At 42.5% G+C, this 15,539-nt stretch overlaps 1 long non-coding RNA gene across 1 annotated transcript; it reads left to right on the top strand.

The window, feature by feature from the left end:
* Window positions 1-1,640: 1,640 nt before the first annotated feature.
* On the top strand, window positions 1,641-14,296 carry LOC121101861. Its single transcript, XR_005833889.1, has 4 exons — window positions 1,641-1,840; window positions 3,869-4,068; window positions 7,147-7,343; window positions 14,075-14,296. It is a non-coding gene; the product is annotated as an uncharacterized LOC121101861 (long non-coding RNA).
* The last annotated feature ends 1,243 nt before the right edge of the window (window positions 14,297-15,539 follow it).

Genomic DNA, 15,539 nt, shown 5'->3' with positions numbered 1-15,539 from the left:
AATTGATTGGTAGTTTTTGCTGGAACTCAGTGTTAAGGATTATAAGGAGCCCAAGTCCAGGCTCTGTTGGCGAAAAGGGTTGTGATCAGTTAGAGATTAGTTGCGAGTATAGTATACTTGCCAAGAATTGCGTTGTTCTAATGTCAGTCCTGACACAGGCATCTGGGTCAGATGACCAACTCTTCCTGGTTTTAGCAAGGAAAAGTGCTGCATCCTGGCAACCCCCTCAATCCCAAGTAAACTGGAACTGTTGGCCACCCTATATACCCATCCAGGTATCTTTCTGGAAGCCAGAAAAACTGGGAACTGGGTGTACTGTAATACTTTGCTTCTCAAATGTGATCCATGGACCAGCTGTACCAGTATCCTCCGGGAATTTATTTACAGGGCGGATGCTCCTGCCCCACCCCAGACTTACTGAAGCAGAATCTGTACTTTTACAAGGTCTCCTGGGGATTCATGCACATTGAAGTGTGAGCAGCTCCTCTAGGGCTTAAGTCCTGCTGGAAGATCACTGTTTATGGATCAATGGCTCCCAATCTCCTTTCACTTGGAACACCCCCAAATGATCACATCACCCATGTGACATAATGTCACACACACAGCCTATGCTCTGCAGAAGTGGGCAATGGCACACTTCTCTCCCACTCCAGATTTATATGAAAATGAGAGGAAGGAGAGTGAGGCTTTGCAGAGCTACCTTGAAACTGCTCTAATATTTTAGTGACACAGCAGTATGTGGGGGTGCTGCAGAGGGGAACTGCTGCTTGAAACTCTTGCTTCAACGGCAATTGACCCTGAGTGAGAGAAGGGGAGGTTCATTTGTCCTCTCTTGCTCCCTGTTCACCCTCTGGTCATGTGGCCAGTGGCGTCCGTCCTAAGACCCCCCGCTAAACGATGTGTAGGGGAGATAGGGGTTGGATTCGTAGAGAAGCCCTTAAGTCCTTAGTCCAGTGGTTCTCAAACTTGAGCATGCATCACAATCACCGGGAGGGTTTATAAAAGAGCAGATCAGCTGGGCGCGAGAGTTGCGGGGACCGCCTGCTGAGCGAGCAAGCACTCTACGGAGAGGAAAGGAGGGACGCGCGGAAGGAGAAGAGAAGACTGAAGACCTCTTTCCGAAAAGTAGCAACAGTGTAGGAAGCAGGGAAAGAGAAAGAGCCGGCGTGGCCTGAAGCCGCTCGCCCCAGTTCCCACGCGCCGGTTTCCCAGGAAGAGGCAGGGCGGCCAGGGGGCGTGGCTGGCGGGGCTGACGAGGTGGGGCGGAGCGCGCGGGGCGCGCTGCCCGGAAAGCGTCAGCGCGGGTTGGCGGGGCGGTCTCGGGGGCGGCTCCGTGGGAGCGGAGCGCGAGCATCTGGGGGAGGGAGATACTCGTGAGCTCTGCGGGCGAAATGACATTTAGTAATAGTTAATCTTTACGACTGTCAAGTTTTACTAGGGCCTATCTCTCGCCATTGTGGCAAGGGTCCTCTGAAGGGGAAAAAAGGAAAGCGAATGGCGGGAGCCTTTTGCAAGCCCTCCCCTCCTGCCGGCGCGCGCAGCATGGGCGGGGAACGTCCTTCTTGCGCCGGTTACGTCATCGCGGCCTGCGACCGGGGCGGAGCGGGGCGGAGTCTCTAGATCTAGGGCGAGCCTGCGCAGAGCGTGGGAAAGGCGTGCAGTGTGGCGTCTGACGTATCTGTGGAGACGTCTTAACTTTCCGTCAGTGGGCAGGGAAGAAAGAACTGCAGGTTTGCTTGGCTCCCCGCCGGTTTTTCCGCCCCCGCTCGGCAGCGGTCTTCTTGTACTCGGCGAAGTGAATTTCCCGGCGCGGTCCCTGCGGGTCCCTGAGGAGCAGCAGGTGCCCCCGCTACTCCCCCTCCCGGGCTCCTGCCGGCCCCGCCGGCCAGGAAGCGTTTCTGCGGCCGTAGCCTTGAGGACCCGGGGCCCTCTGGCGCTCCACGTGGGCACGTTGCTTAAGATTTACTCAACACTGAGAAAAACAAAAAGCAAAAAACAAACTTCGGAAATGTTAAACTACAGCTCCCTGTTTTGGTATAAGTTTTAGGGGACCTGGACTCTTTAGCAATAGCTGCGAATATATAATTACAATGCATTTTGTTAGTTTTAGCGCTACAATAGTTAAAATGAGGAGTAGTAGTTTTTTCGAGGAACAAATGGTTCCTGATAACGGTATTCATTATCTGGGTCTTAACTGAGTTTATTTTAGGGATTGAACAAGGGTTTTTAGAAGAGCCCAGTAACTAGCAGGTATAGATCAGCTCTCCTGGGGCTGAATGAGAAGGATCTATACTGCATTATCAAAATCAATTTATCTATATGATTCTCAACAGCTATTTGATTGTAAAAGTCATCCTTTTGAGAAGCCTTGTTGAGGTTACTGTTTTGTCCTTCGTGATGTAACAGTTCAAACTTTGGAAAAAAAAACCCTTAGGACATCTAGATAATATATTTACTATTAAAGTGATTTTTAAATGATATTACATTGAATACAGATTGGAAGATTTAGTCTTCAAAGCCTTGTAGAGTGACTACTTAAGAAACTTGGCTGCTACAACTGAGGACATTCTGCCACCTTTGGCAATAATTTGATTTAACTTGCCTTCAAGCACCTCAAAACCAGACACTGTGAAGTTATGAGCAGAATCTCAGATGAGGATTTCGTAAGAAAAGAGTTTGGTGTAAATGGTCTGGAGATGTCAGCTCTGCTAAATGCTGCTGAATTGCAAACTAGGCAAGTTATTACTAAATTGGGAATTTCTTACCCCTAACATCTTTTTTACTTGTCCTGTAGATGTGTTCAATTAATACTAGATAACTTATGTGGAATTAAACACATAGTGCTTTGAAACAATAAAAGTACTACATACATTTTTATTTTTTTGTTAGAATGAATGATTCCATTGGCATTCTTGTCAGTAAACTGAGTTGAGAGAATTAGGGCTTAGTGAGACACTATTTAGGGGAGTAGTAACAGGATTAAGGAAGAGGTGTATGGAAAAGATCTTTAGAATTCTTAAACTATCCTCAGTCTCCAAATCCTTGCAATTGTATAGGCATCATTTGGAGAGTGGAATTAAAAAAAGCTTCCTAGTCTATACAAATTGAATCTTGAAAAATATTTGCTTTGTATCTAAGTATTTTACATTTGTTTAAAAGCTCTTATTTTTTTTTAGTTCAGTTTTCTACATTTTTATCAAGAAAGATAGTCTTCAAGAACTTAATACATTCCTCAAGGGAAGAAAAAGGCTTAGAGCTGTAAGAGATAGACTCGAGAGTGTTTTAAAGTACTGTATTAGGGTTCAGGAAAGATCAGTAACTGAATGTTAATGTACATTACCCACCTATCTTATAAAATACAGATGTTTTTGACTAATGGACTTTAACATTTAAAGTTCTTCCCATAAGTTTAAATAATGGCAAATAATGTAATTTCCAGTGCATTATAAAATGTCATTTTACACTGTTGTGTAAATGTATGCAATGGAATTAAATTATTTTGATACCTATCATCCATTTTTAAAAAGTGAACTAGCTCTCTGATAGTAGAAACTTTACATTGTATTCTATGTGGTTCTGATTTAGGGACAGGGGGTACCCAGAGGGCATTTGGCAATATCGGAAGACATTTTTGGTGTCCTACCTAGGGAGTGGCGGGCACTGGCATCTAGTGGAAAGAGGCCAGGGATGTTGTAAAACATCCTACAATGCTCAAGGCAACCCCCAACAACAAGGAATTAACCAGCCCAAAATGTCAATAGTGCTGTGCTGTTGAGAAACCCTGACCTACAGAATTCTACTCTCACTTAGTGTGGTTTTTAGGAATGAAAAAAGTATTTTTTTAAGATTTTATTTATTTATTTGACAGAGAGATCACAGTAGGCAGAGCAACAGACAGAGGGAGAGGGAGAAGCAGGCTCCCTGCTGAGCAAGGAGCTGGATGAGGACTCGATTCCAGGACCCTAGGATCATGACCTGAGCCGAAGGCAGATGCCCAAACGACTGAGCCGCCCGAGCACCCCAGGAATGAAAGTCTTATTGGTTTTCATTCTTTCCTGCAGCAAAAATGTGTGTATATTTAAATTTATTGAATATCTTGTGATAAGGTTCTAAATGTTAAATCAATCCAGAGAAACACTTTTTAAAAATCTTACAGGTATCCTCTGCTTTTTGAAAGTTTACATTATGTCACTTTGCTTTTCGAAAGAATTACATTAGTACATGTTTTTTCTAACCGGAAAAAATCCATAGAGGATTTTCGCTTTTAGAAATAGGTGAAAAGCAAAAATTAGCGTTCAGCTTTCTGCAGCGAGCAGGGTGCACCCTGAGCAAGAGTGGCGCCACCAAGCTCCTTTCCCGGTAGTTACACCCAGCATCTCAGCATTTAGTAGCCATAGCTTTTTTTTTTTTTTTTTAAAGATTTTATTTATTTATTTGACAGAGATAGAGACAGCCAGAGAGAGAGAGGGAACACAAGCAGGGGGAGTGGGAGAGGAAGAAGCAGGCTCATAGTGGAGGAGCCTGATGTGGGGCTCGATCCCAGAACGCTGGGATCACGCCCTGAGCCGAAGGCAGACGCTTAACGACTGCGCCACCCAGGCACCCCAGTAGCCATAGCTTTTGAACTGTGTCTGTCAGCGTCTGTGCTGTATCTTGATCTATTTTGTGCATCTGTTGGCGAGATATGTTCTAAGGTATCAGAAAAGCCTAAGAGAGGTGGGTTTTTTGGGTCTGGAAACACTCAAAAAATTTTCAATGTAAATTAATGGTAATTGCTTCTTCACTTTACGCCATTTTGGCTTACAAAAGTTTTCATAGGCGTGCTCTACTTTCAGATAGTGAGGGAAACCTGTACAACTATTATTAGTATATAGCTGATTATAAATATCACGATTTTGAATAATTATAAAAGTAGTATTTTATTAAATGTATTTCTTAATGAGATTGGGCTTTTTATTATTTAGCTTAAGTTTCCACGGATGGGTATTATTCATTGCTAGAACGTGACAGAAGTCAACATCAGTTCTTTCTCTCTCTTATTTTTAGAGCTGTAAGGCCAAAACATCTTGTTCATTTAAGTTGAGAGGAATAAAAAGAATGTTAATATAGTAATGTCGTTCAATTCTTTTTATTCCTTCTGAGTTCTATGCCAAAAATCATTTAGTGAGAGTGATCGAGCAGAATATCGTTAATGACCTATCTGTTACGTGCTCCAGTTTAGTCTGCTTTAGAAGCGAAGTACTGCAATCCCAACTTGAAAAATGACTCCTTACCTAGTCATTCATTTTCTCAGTATTGACTGTTTAGTGCCGTGGCAGTTGTGTCCTAGAACAAGACACCGTATGAAGATTCAGGATGGGTAAGAGGTATTCCTTTCATAGAGGCCAAAAGGGTGATCTCTGTACTTAAGTACCTGAATGTCTGGTTTAAGTGATTGTTTATTAGTAGTTGTTGGAAGGGTGGACGGAGGAACACTTGAACAAATGAACACTTTAGGATTAAATTTTGTAATAATCCAAGCTAGAAATCACGAGTGATAGCAAGGAAGTTGGGGAGAACATTCTGGATATATTCTGAAGACAGACACCAAATTTTCTCAAGGTTTGGATGTGAGAGAAAGGGAGGCATCAGCTATCCCTGTGTCGTTTTTGTCCTAAACCACAGAACAGTTACCATTTCCTGAGCTGGGGGAGGAGTAGGGAAGAACGAGGCGGGTACAGGTGCAGGCCCCCGTGCATTTTCTCAGGGCCACCCTGGTGTGTCCCAGCTTAATTGAGCTGTTGAAACCTGTGGCTATGTATCAAAATACAAAGAATATGATCACTTTTAATCAGATTAAAAGTCTTACACAGTGATTTTCCCACAAAAGATGTAGTCTTTCCCCTTCTTTTTAACTCCTGTGCCTCAAATTCAAACGCTTGATGATGTTATTAGCTCTGTTATTAAGGAATGTTAATTATCTGATTTATATATATTAGATGTACCTTAAGGCCAAGTTTTGTAGTTTAAAGTTGTTAAGCGTTTTAATAGATTTTTTTAAAGATTTCATTTTTTTAAGTAATCTCTACACAACGTGGGGCTCAAACTCACAGCCCCAAGATCAAAAGACACATGCTCCACCAACTGAGCCAGCCAGGCATCCCACAGAATATAAACACATTTTATTGTACTTTATTTTTTTAAAGATTTTATTTATTTATTTATTTGACAGCAGGAGAGAGAGCGAGAGAAAGCACAAGCAGGGGAGCAGCAAAGGGAGAGGGAGAAGCAGGCTCCTCACTGAGCCGGGAGCCCGATGTGGGGCTCCATCCTCGGACCCTGGGATCATGACCTGAGCTGAAAGCAGATGCTTAACCAGTTGAGCCACCTAGGTGCCCCGATTTTATTGTGCTTTAAATCAATAATTCTCTACAGAGGTATTGTTTAGGACAGATTTAATATTTAACAGTTGACTCTATTGGATGTAAAAGTAGACTTCGCAAGCTCCTCAACACCAAAACCATGATTTTGCTTCAGATAACTGAATCCTAGCTTTCTGACTTGGTCAGAGTAATGCAAATTAGCTCAAATGCAACTTATAATTTATGATTTACATTAATGCACGTTAACATGCAATGTTATGTAGGGTTTACCACCTTGGCTAAGCTCATCCAGAGAGGCGTATTTTTCTCTTAGTAAATTTTTAATACTTCTGTTTCTTTTCCCCCGTTTGTTTCAGCAGAGAAAATAGTATGTGCAAAGACAAAAGAATTAATACCATTTCAGTGAGAGGGCACTTATATAACCAGTTGTTCAGATCTTTTGAAAAGTTAACCCAAAACATGTTTGCCTGTGTAAATTAATGTTAATACCTGTCTTACGGGTTGGCATATGTACTGAGAGTGCCCCTTATTTAATTCCACCTATGTACAAGATTCTGAGGATGTGGATACTCAGAGTCCAATGGACGAGACAGATACCTACATACCAACTTTGTGACCACGTTTGTGCTAAATATTGAGATGTAAGCAAATATTAAAGGAGCATAAACAAGCAAGAAATTGCTGTACCTTCAGATATGATCTTTGCATTGACCACACTCCTCTCGGGAGAGGAGGTTGTGTGCACTAGGATAATTTTCCCTATTTCTCCTGTTTCCCTCCTAAGCCTGGCATCCTATGTCTCCTGCCTCTCTGCATCTCCGGGCGGGTGCAGCGATGTTCCTGCCGCTGTGCTGGATGATGGCCCCTGCAGCCCACCGCTGTTCTAAGCGAGCATGCCAGAAAGCTTGGAGGACCGCTGCTGCCCTTTCAGAGTAAAAACATCCTCTGGGTAGCTAAAGCTCGGACTTCTTTCTAAGCAAGGTATCTTTTACCAGGATCCCTTCATGGAAAGCACATATATACATAAAAGACCTGCCGTGGTCTTCAGCCACAGCTGAGGAAGGCCTTTTACATTTTGTACTTGGGTATCAAACATAATGTATATTTAGTGCGCAAAATTATATTGTAGAGACATGTCAACTTTGGTTTTTTTTTTTTTTTTCTTACAAAAGGGCCTATAAACCGTGTATGTAAATAATTAGGAATTCCCATTTTGGGGAATTAAAGTTCCTGGTCACCAAAACAAACAAAAAAACAAAAAAAACAAAAAACCTCAGGGTGTTCCTGATTCTGTAAGTCGGAGATGGGACATGAATAGTTGTAGTTCTTGCCAGTTCCCAGGTGAGCCTTGCTGCTCAGATTGTGGTCCATGGGCCCGCGGCATCAGCAACACCTGGTAGTTTGTTAACAGTGCAGACTCTCACAGATTCTCAGGCCCACAGCAGACCTTCTGTATCAGAACCTGCGTTTTAACATGGTGCCAGGTGATGAGTGCGCCATGGCCTGCAGGCCACAAACTGAACAGGAAGGGGTTGAATAGCCCCGAGAAGGTGTTTTCCTTGTTCCAGTCTTGTCAGAGGCGATGGCAGGCTTTAGAGCTGTTTCCCCCTGAGCCTTGACTTTGTGGTTGGTACCTGCCAGTCAGTGACGTGCTCTGTGCTGTTCCCTGCCTCTGTGTGACTTGCCTGCCTTTGAACACTCCTTGAATGAAAATACTACTTGGCCCTACGCTGGAATATTAGTTCTGAAAAATGTAAAGAAGGTAAATGCCTAAAAATCTGCTTATCTTCCTGCTTCCTGCTCACTTCTCTCAACTCCCACATTGGTGAGCTCTTTTCCTTCAGCATCCTCTAGCAAAAATGTACAAGGCCAAAGCACTGCCTGTGTGGAACACTTTTATAGGAAGGCTGCAGATACATATTTAAAGGTCCAGAAAAATGAGTGGTGATCAGGTGCCTGTGCTGGGTATGGTTGGAGGTTATTCAGCAAGAATTGTTGACCAGCCCCATGGGTCAGGGATGCACCTATGGTCCTGGCCTGAAAGGAATCTAAAAATGTTCAGAAAGAAAACAAGGACAGCAGCAATGCAATAGATCTTAATGTGCTAGCCCAGCATCGAATAGGCTGAAATTGAGCAAAACTTTCTCATATTTTGCCCTCATCAGCCACCACTCTTTTGTCTGCAAAAGATTATAGAAGTAATATAACAGTGCAAAGCGTTTGGAAAATAGAATAGCGAATATTTACCTACTGTGCCACTGCCCTATTAGTTACATTTTTATATATATTTTTCTGTCTGTTGGAAACCATATGTGATAGGCAGAGGAATGGACTCTCAGAGATGTTCGTGTCCTAATTCCTTGAGACTGGTAATTTGTTAGGTTATATAAGAATTTGGAAATTAACATTACAGAAGGAATGAAGTTTGCTTATTACTGACCCTCAATATGGAGGTTATCCTGGATTATCTGAGTGGGCCCAATGTAATCACAAGAGTCCTTAAAAGTGGAAGAGAGAGGCAGAAGACTCTGAGGGAAATGTGACTGGAGGTAAGTCAGAGTGATGTGATATGAGAAGGACTCAACGGGCCTTGGGGGACTTGAAGACAGAGGATAGGGCCACGGGCCAAGGAGTGTGGGTGCCCTCTAGAGGTTGTGAAAAGGAAATGGATTCTCTTGTACAGCCTCCAGAAAAGAATGCCGCCCAGCTGACACCTTGATTTTAGCTCAGTAAGACCTGTGTTGAGCTTCTGATCTCCAAAATTGTAAGATAATAAATATGCATTATTTTAAGCAGCTAAGTTTGTGGTAATGTGTTACAGCAGTGATAGAAAAGTAATACACCATATTTCTCATAGTTACATCATGCCTAAAAATTTTTTGTGTTGCTATAGTTTTTATAATTCTTTGAATGGTCATATATTATTCTGTGGAGCTGAAGTACTGGCATTCCTTAACCATACCCTCATTTGAACATCAGATGTGTGAACTGCTTTCTGCATTTCCTTTTTTCATGTTTCATTGTTTTCTAAGGATATTCTATCAGAATTACCTTTGGACTTTGAATTTCTTCCAGTTTTTCTATATTTAATTTTAAGAAAAAATCTCTTAAGTCCACGTGAGATTTTAAAAAAAGATTTATGTATTTATTTTAGAGAGAGAAAGAGCGTGTGCGTGTTGGGGGGAGCAAAAGGAGAGGGAGAGAATCTCAAGCAGACTCGTTGCTGAGTGCGGAGCCTGCCTCAGGGCTTGATCTTAGGACCCTGAGATCATGACCTGAGCCAAAATCAAGAGTCGGATGCTCAACCACCGACTGAGCCACCTAGGCGCCCCTCATTTAATTTTTTAATTGATTTTTTCAGATGAATAGCTGCTATAAAAATCCTATTGAGGGACACGTGTGTGGCTCAGTGGGTTAAGTGTCTGCCTTTTGCTCAGGTCATGATCCCAGGGTCCTGGGATCAAGCCCTGTGTCAGGCTTCCTGCTTAGCTGGGATCCTGCTTCTCCCTCGCCCTCTGTCTACCACTCTGCCTACTTGTGCTCTCTCTCTCTCTGTGTCAAATAAATAAATATATAAATCTTTAAAAAAAATCCTATTGAGAGTTTCTGGTGTCCATTGCCTTGGCAGACTCCTTCAACACCCATAGACTTGCAGTCAAAGCCTTCAATCTTGTGATCCCACTTTTCCTATTTCCATTTTTCACAAACTTAAATTATGTTTAGGCCATTTCTTTCATATCTTCCCTATTGATTATTTTCCATTTTAAGTCTTTGTGTGTTCTTTTCCCAGTCCAGGTTGTACTTTTCACAGTGAAATTATGTGTGATTTGTCTTACAAGCTTTTTCCCAGCAGTTTGGTATATGACAAGTGTGAGTGTTAGAATCAGACAGTGCTGGATTTGAATCCCAGTTCTGTTTCTCACTAGCTGTATGGCCTGGAATGAGTCACTCATCCTCTTTGAGCATCAGTTTCCTCTTTAGAATGAAGTCAACAGTGTCTTCCTTGCATGGTTGTCAACTGTATTATAGCTAATGTATACAAAGAATCTAGCAAGATCCCTGCTACTTAGTAGGCAATCAGTGAATATCATTATTCATCTTATGACTTTTTTAATCCACCCTCATTAAACTACAAATTCTTTAAAAATAAGAACAGTTCATTGTTCTCACATGTATACCCTATGAAGCCTAGGATATAATAGGTGCTTAATAAACATTTACTATTTCGATTTCCTCCTCCCTCTCCCTGTCTTATTAAAATCCCATTCATTCTCCCAGGCTCCTGCTGTAGCCCCATCTCCCTTATGACTCATCCTTACCACCTTTACCACACTTAGCCTGGGTGAGTGAGTACAGTTGAATGATGTAAAATGGAGGATAAGGGAGAAAAATAGAGGTTCGTGGAGATAATCCATTGGATCCCTCTTAGCTCTAACTTTTTAAAAAAGATTTTATTTATTTGTCAGAGATAGAGAGAGAGAGCACAAGCAGGGGGAGTGGCAGGCAGAGGGAGAAGCAGGCTCCCTGCTGAGCAGGGAGCCTGATGCAGGACTCGATCTGAGGACCCTGGGATCATGACCTGAGCTAGAGGCAGATGCTTAACCCACTGAGCCACACAGGCGTCCCTTAGCTCTAACTTTTTATATAATTTTGGAATTTTCTGGGGGAAGGAGTTATTACTGAGCTCTTGTTAATATGCCCAAATGTTCTGCATATGCTAGGGCTTGTCGTGCCATTTAAGACTCAACCCAGAATGAGAAAATATTTGCAAAAGGCATATCTGATAAAGGACTGCTATCCAAAATATACAAAGAACTCTTAAAACTCAATAAGAAAACCACCCAATTAAAAAATGGGCCAAAGACCTTAACAGACATACCACTGAAGAATGTATACAGATGGTGGACTAAACATAAAAAGATGGTCTATATCATATGTCATCAGGGAAATACAAATTAAAAGAGCAATGAGATACCACTACACACCTATTTGGCCAAAATCTGGAACAATGACAACGCCAAATGCTGGCAAGGATGTGGAGCAACAGGAACTCTCTCATTCATTGCTGGGAGGAATGTAAAATGGTATAGCTACTTTGGAAGACAGTTTGGCAGTTTCTTATAATACTACGTATACTCTTATGATATGATCCAGCAATTGAATTCCTTGGGATTTACCCAATGGAGTTGAAAACTTCTGTCCACACAAAAACCTGCACACACAAGTTTATAGCAGCTTTGTTCATAATTGCCAAAACTTGGAAGCAACTAAGATGTCTTTCAGTAGGTGAGTGGATAAACAAACAGTGGTCCATCCAGACAATAGAATATTATTCAGCACTGAAAAGAAATGAGCTATCAAACCATAAAAACCACAGAGGAAACTTCAATGCATATTACTACATGAAAGAAGCCAATCTGAACAGGGTACATATTGTATGAATCCAACTATATGACATTCTGGAAAAGGCAAAACTATAGGGACAGTAAAAAGATCAGTGTTTGCCAGGCAGTGGGGCAGAGTGGGTAGGGAACGAATAGGCAGAGCACAGAAGATTTTTAAGATAGTGGAAATACTCTTTATGATACTATAATGGATACATATCATCATACATTTGTGAAAACCATAGAACGTACAATACCAAGAGTGAATCCTAAGGTAAACTATGGACTTTGGGTGATGGCGGTGTATCAGTGTAGGTTCATCATTTGTCACAAATGTCCACTCTGGTGGGGATGTTAATAATGAGGGAGGCTATGCATGTGTGGGGCAGAGGATAAAAGGGAATTCTTTGTACCTTCCTCTCAATTTTGCTGTGAACCTAAAACTGCTCTAAAAAATTCTTTAAAGAAAATCCCTACAACTCAAGCCAGCCCTTATCATACTATACTCATTTTTAGAATAAGGAAATGGAGAGACAGAGGTGAAGTGGTAGAACCAGGACTTTCATCTCAATTTCTTTGCCTCCAAAGCCCGCAGTCTTTCTACTCCCATCACAATGGAGCAACGCTGACAGTGCCCTGTCCACAACCTCTTGGTTCTCACTCTTCCCATACATGGCACACATGCCTACAGCTTCCTCTCCGAGCCCCTGTGCTCCTCCACCTTCTCAGACTGCAGAGGTGTGCTTGGCCCATTTGTCGGGTGGGCGAGAAGGACCAAGAATCAATATCCTGGGGAGCAGCCCTTGATAATGCTGGGTGGGTGTCAGTGGATAACTGTTCCAGCCTCCTCATCTGATAAAGACAATGGGGCTGTGGATAGTGGTGATGGCCATGGCTAAAGTCAAGGGCCCGAGCTGTCTGTGATGTTAGGTGCAGAACTTCAGAGTGAGCTTTTAGAAGATCTTCTAGTAATTGGACAGAGACATCATGTCTTTTGATTCTAATAATTAAAAAAAAAACACCTTCTGTTTTTTGGTATGTCTGTTTTTTATAAAATTTCATTTTTCTAGTGATTCATTTTTGTTGTTCTTACAAGAGTCTTGTTTTGCAGTGGATTGGGCACTTTTTAAGAATTGGTTCATCATGGGAGTTGGAGAAACACTATTCTCCAGCAAGGGGTTGACAGACTACAGCTCTTGGGCTGGTTGCCTGGTTTTGTAAATAATGTTTTATTGGAACACAGCCATACACGTTCATTTATGTATTATCCATGGCAGCTTTTTCTCTACAGTGGCAGAATTGAGCCATTGTGACAGACACCGTGTGGCTCCCAGAGCCTGAAATATTCACCCTTTGCCCTTACAGGGAAGTTGGGCCAAGTGCTGTTGTACTCTGTCTCCCCCAGTTCCCCAGCTGGGTTGAGCTCCACAGTGCTAACTTGCTTGCTAATACCTTCTATTGACTTCTTTCCCTCCCCTGTCTCATTTTTTCACTCCCTGCCAGTTTTTCCTAGATATCCTAAATAAATGACTTATACTCACATTCTTGACCCCAAGTGGAGTTCTGGGGGAACCCAACCAATGCATACATCATGTCCGTGTTTGTCCTAATTTCAGGACAAACCTTACTAGCAGAGCAGGGGCCCCTTACTAGCAGTGTCAACCTCAGCATGACGATTACACTGTCACGTCCCTCCCACCCCCACCGTCCTGTCTCTTATGCAGCACTGTTAGAAAATACAACCTTGTGGGCATGACTTTTTCTGGTTCATATATTCTATCTTATTGAGTGCCACCTTTGCACCAGGGATGATGGAGGAGAGGATAAAGAACAGAAGGAAGAAAGAAAATCCCATTTTGTCCTACATAGGATGCTCCCTTTTTACAACAGAAGCCTGCTTGGAGCTGATCCCAAGGTGCCCATGCACCTGAGTCATGGCCAGTTGTTTTCAGCCTCACAGGACATGGCCAAGTCAGTGACCACCCCCACTTTATTGCTGCTGCTTTCATTTGTCTCTGTCTGCCCCTCCTAATTACTTAGGTCACTTCAGACTTTAATTCTGTCTTCTAAAGTGTAACACAGCCATAATTAGGCCATATGTTAATTAGCAAGATGACGTCTTGTCACTCGTGAGAGATGTGGATCATCCCAGAAAGTACCATAGAAAGGGGAGTTCAGCAGGAAGAGGAAGTCTAAGGAGGCTGGAAGTGACTCTCTGTCTAGCCGAAACTACCTTAAAGAGCAGGAGAAAATGGCAGGATGCAAGAGGGCAAAAGGATGGGGTCACACAAAGAAAAAGAGCTAGAGTTGACCTCTTTTCCACTCCAGGAATGAGCTGTAAGCCAGGAAAGAAGCCTGAGGCCGAGAAGCCACCAGGGATGGCAGAATCTTCTGAAGGACTGGAGGTGGCCAGGGCTGAGGTCAAGGCCCCAGTGGAGGCTACAAGCAAGGTGAGTGTCAGGCACGCGTGCTCCCATCTCTTACCCCTGGAAACCTGCGGGGATCCCAATCACAAATCAAGGCCATTCTCTGCTTCTATGGCCACTCCAAGGGGCCTGCAGGTCTGGAAGACAGGGTTCTGGTAGCTCAGAGACTGTTTCTACATGCTGTTTACTCACTCAGTGTCAGTTCCCCATTTTCTATTAACTTATTTTGTGACATTCTTGGGATGACAAAGTTGGAAAGAGGATTGGGCAGGTCATGATAATTTCCTATTTCAGATAGTGTCACCTTTATCACTCAGGAGACAATTTTCCAGGAAACTAATTACTCAGGGAATTCATGACTGGGTACAATGACATTTGAATTATTAAGATATTAACCTTCCTCCAGTTTGCTGTCAAAACATGATGTGATGAGAACTTGTTCTGTCATCACCTAGCTAATGGATGAAAGGGACTAGGACAGTCATTTGAAGTTGTATATTTGCTTGGATTTCAGAAAAAGACATTTGACATAGGAACTCTCAAAACGTATCAAAGGGGAAATTTTGAGGAGTAAAGTTTGTATTAATATTAATAAGCATTATTATTATTGTATTTGTAGAGTTCCTACTATATTCCAAACCTTTATGGACATTACTTTTAATATTCCTAACAATCCTTCAAGGAAAGTATTATTATCCTCATTTAACTTGAGGCTCACAGATGTTGAATCATGTTCAAAGATCATACTGCCAGCTGCGACAAAGTTGAAATCTGTTATTTTTTCTAAACTCTAAACTTTGAGCTCTTATCAGTATCCTGGGCTCAGCAAACTCTTTCTTTAAAGGGCCAGATGGTATTTTTACTTTTGCTGGCCAGATGATGTGTGTTGCAACTACTCATTTCTGCTGTTGTAGCATGTAGGGAACCATACGCAATACACCCATGAATGAATGAATGTGGCTATGCTCCAATAAAACTTTATTTACACACACTAAAATTTGTTTTTAACATAATTCTCTTTTTTAAAAAAGATTTTATTTGTCAGAGAGAGAGAGAGGGAGAGAGGCAGGCAGAGGAGACACAGGCTCCCCGCTGAGCAGGGAGCCTGAGGTGGGGCTTGATCCCAGGACTCTGGGATCATGACCTGAGCTAAAGGCAGATGCTTAACCGACTGAGCCACCCAGGCATCCCTGCATAATTTTCATATATCATGTGTTATCATCGTTCTTTGGAATTTTTCCCCCAAACTATTTAAAAAATGGTAAAATCATTCTGCTCACAGGCCATGCAAAAACAGGTAGCAGCCCAGGTTTGGCCCACAGGCTGTGTGGTTTGCTGACCTCTGCCCTCCACGAAACCATCTATCT

The sequence above is a fragment of the Ursus maritimus genome (genome assembly GCF_017311325.1).
Source record: "Ursus maritimus isolate PB19 chromosome X unlocalized genomic scaffold, ASM1731132v1 scaffold_X1, whole genome shotgun sequence".
Taxonomy (NCBI): domain Eukaryota; kingdom Metazoa; phylum Chordata; class Mammalia; order Carnivora; family Ursidae; genus Ursus; species Ursus maritimus.
The sequence above is the reverse complement of the archived record's forward strand: the minus strand, read 5'-3'. Positions and strand labels throughout refer to the sequence as shown.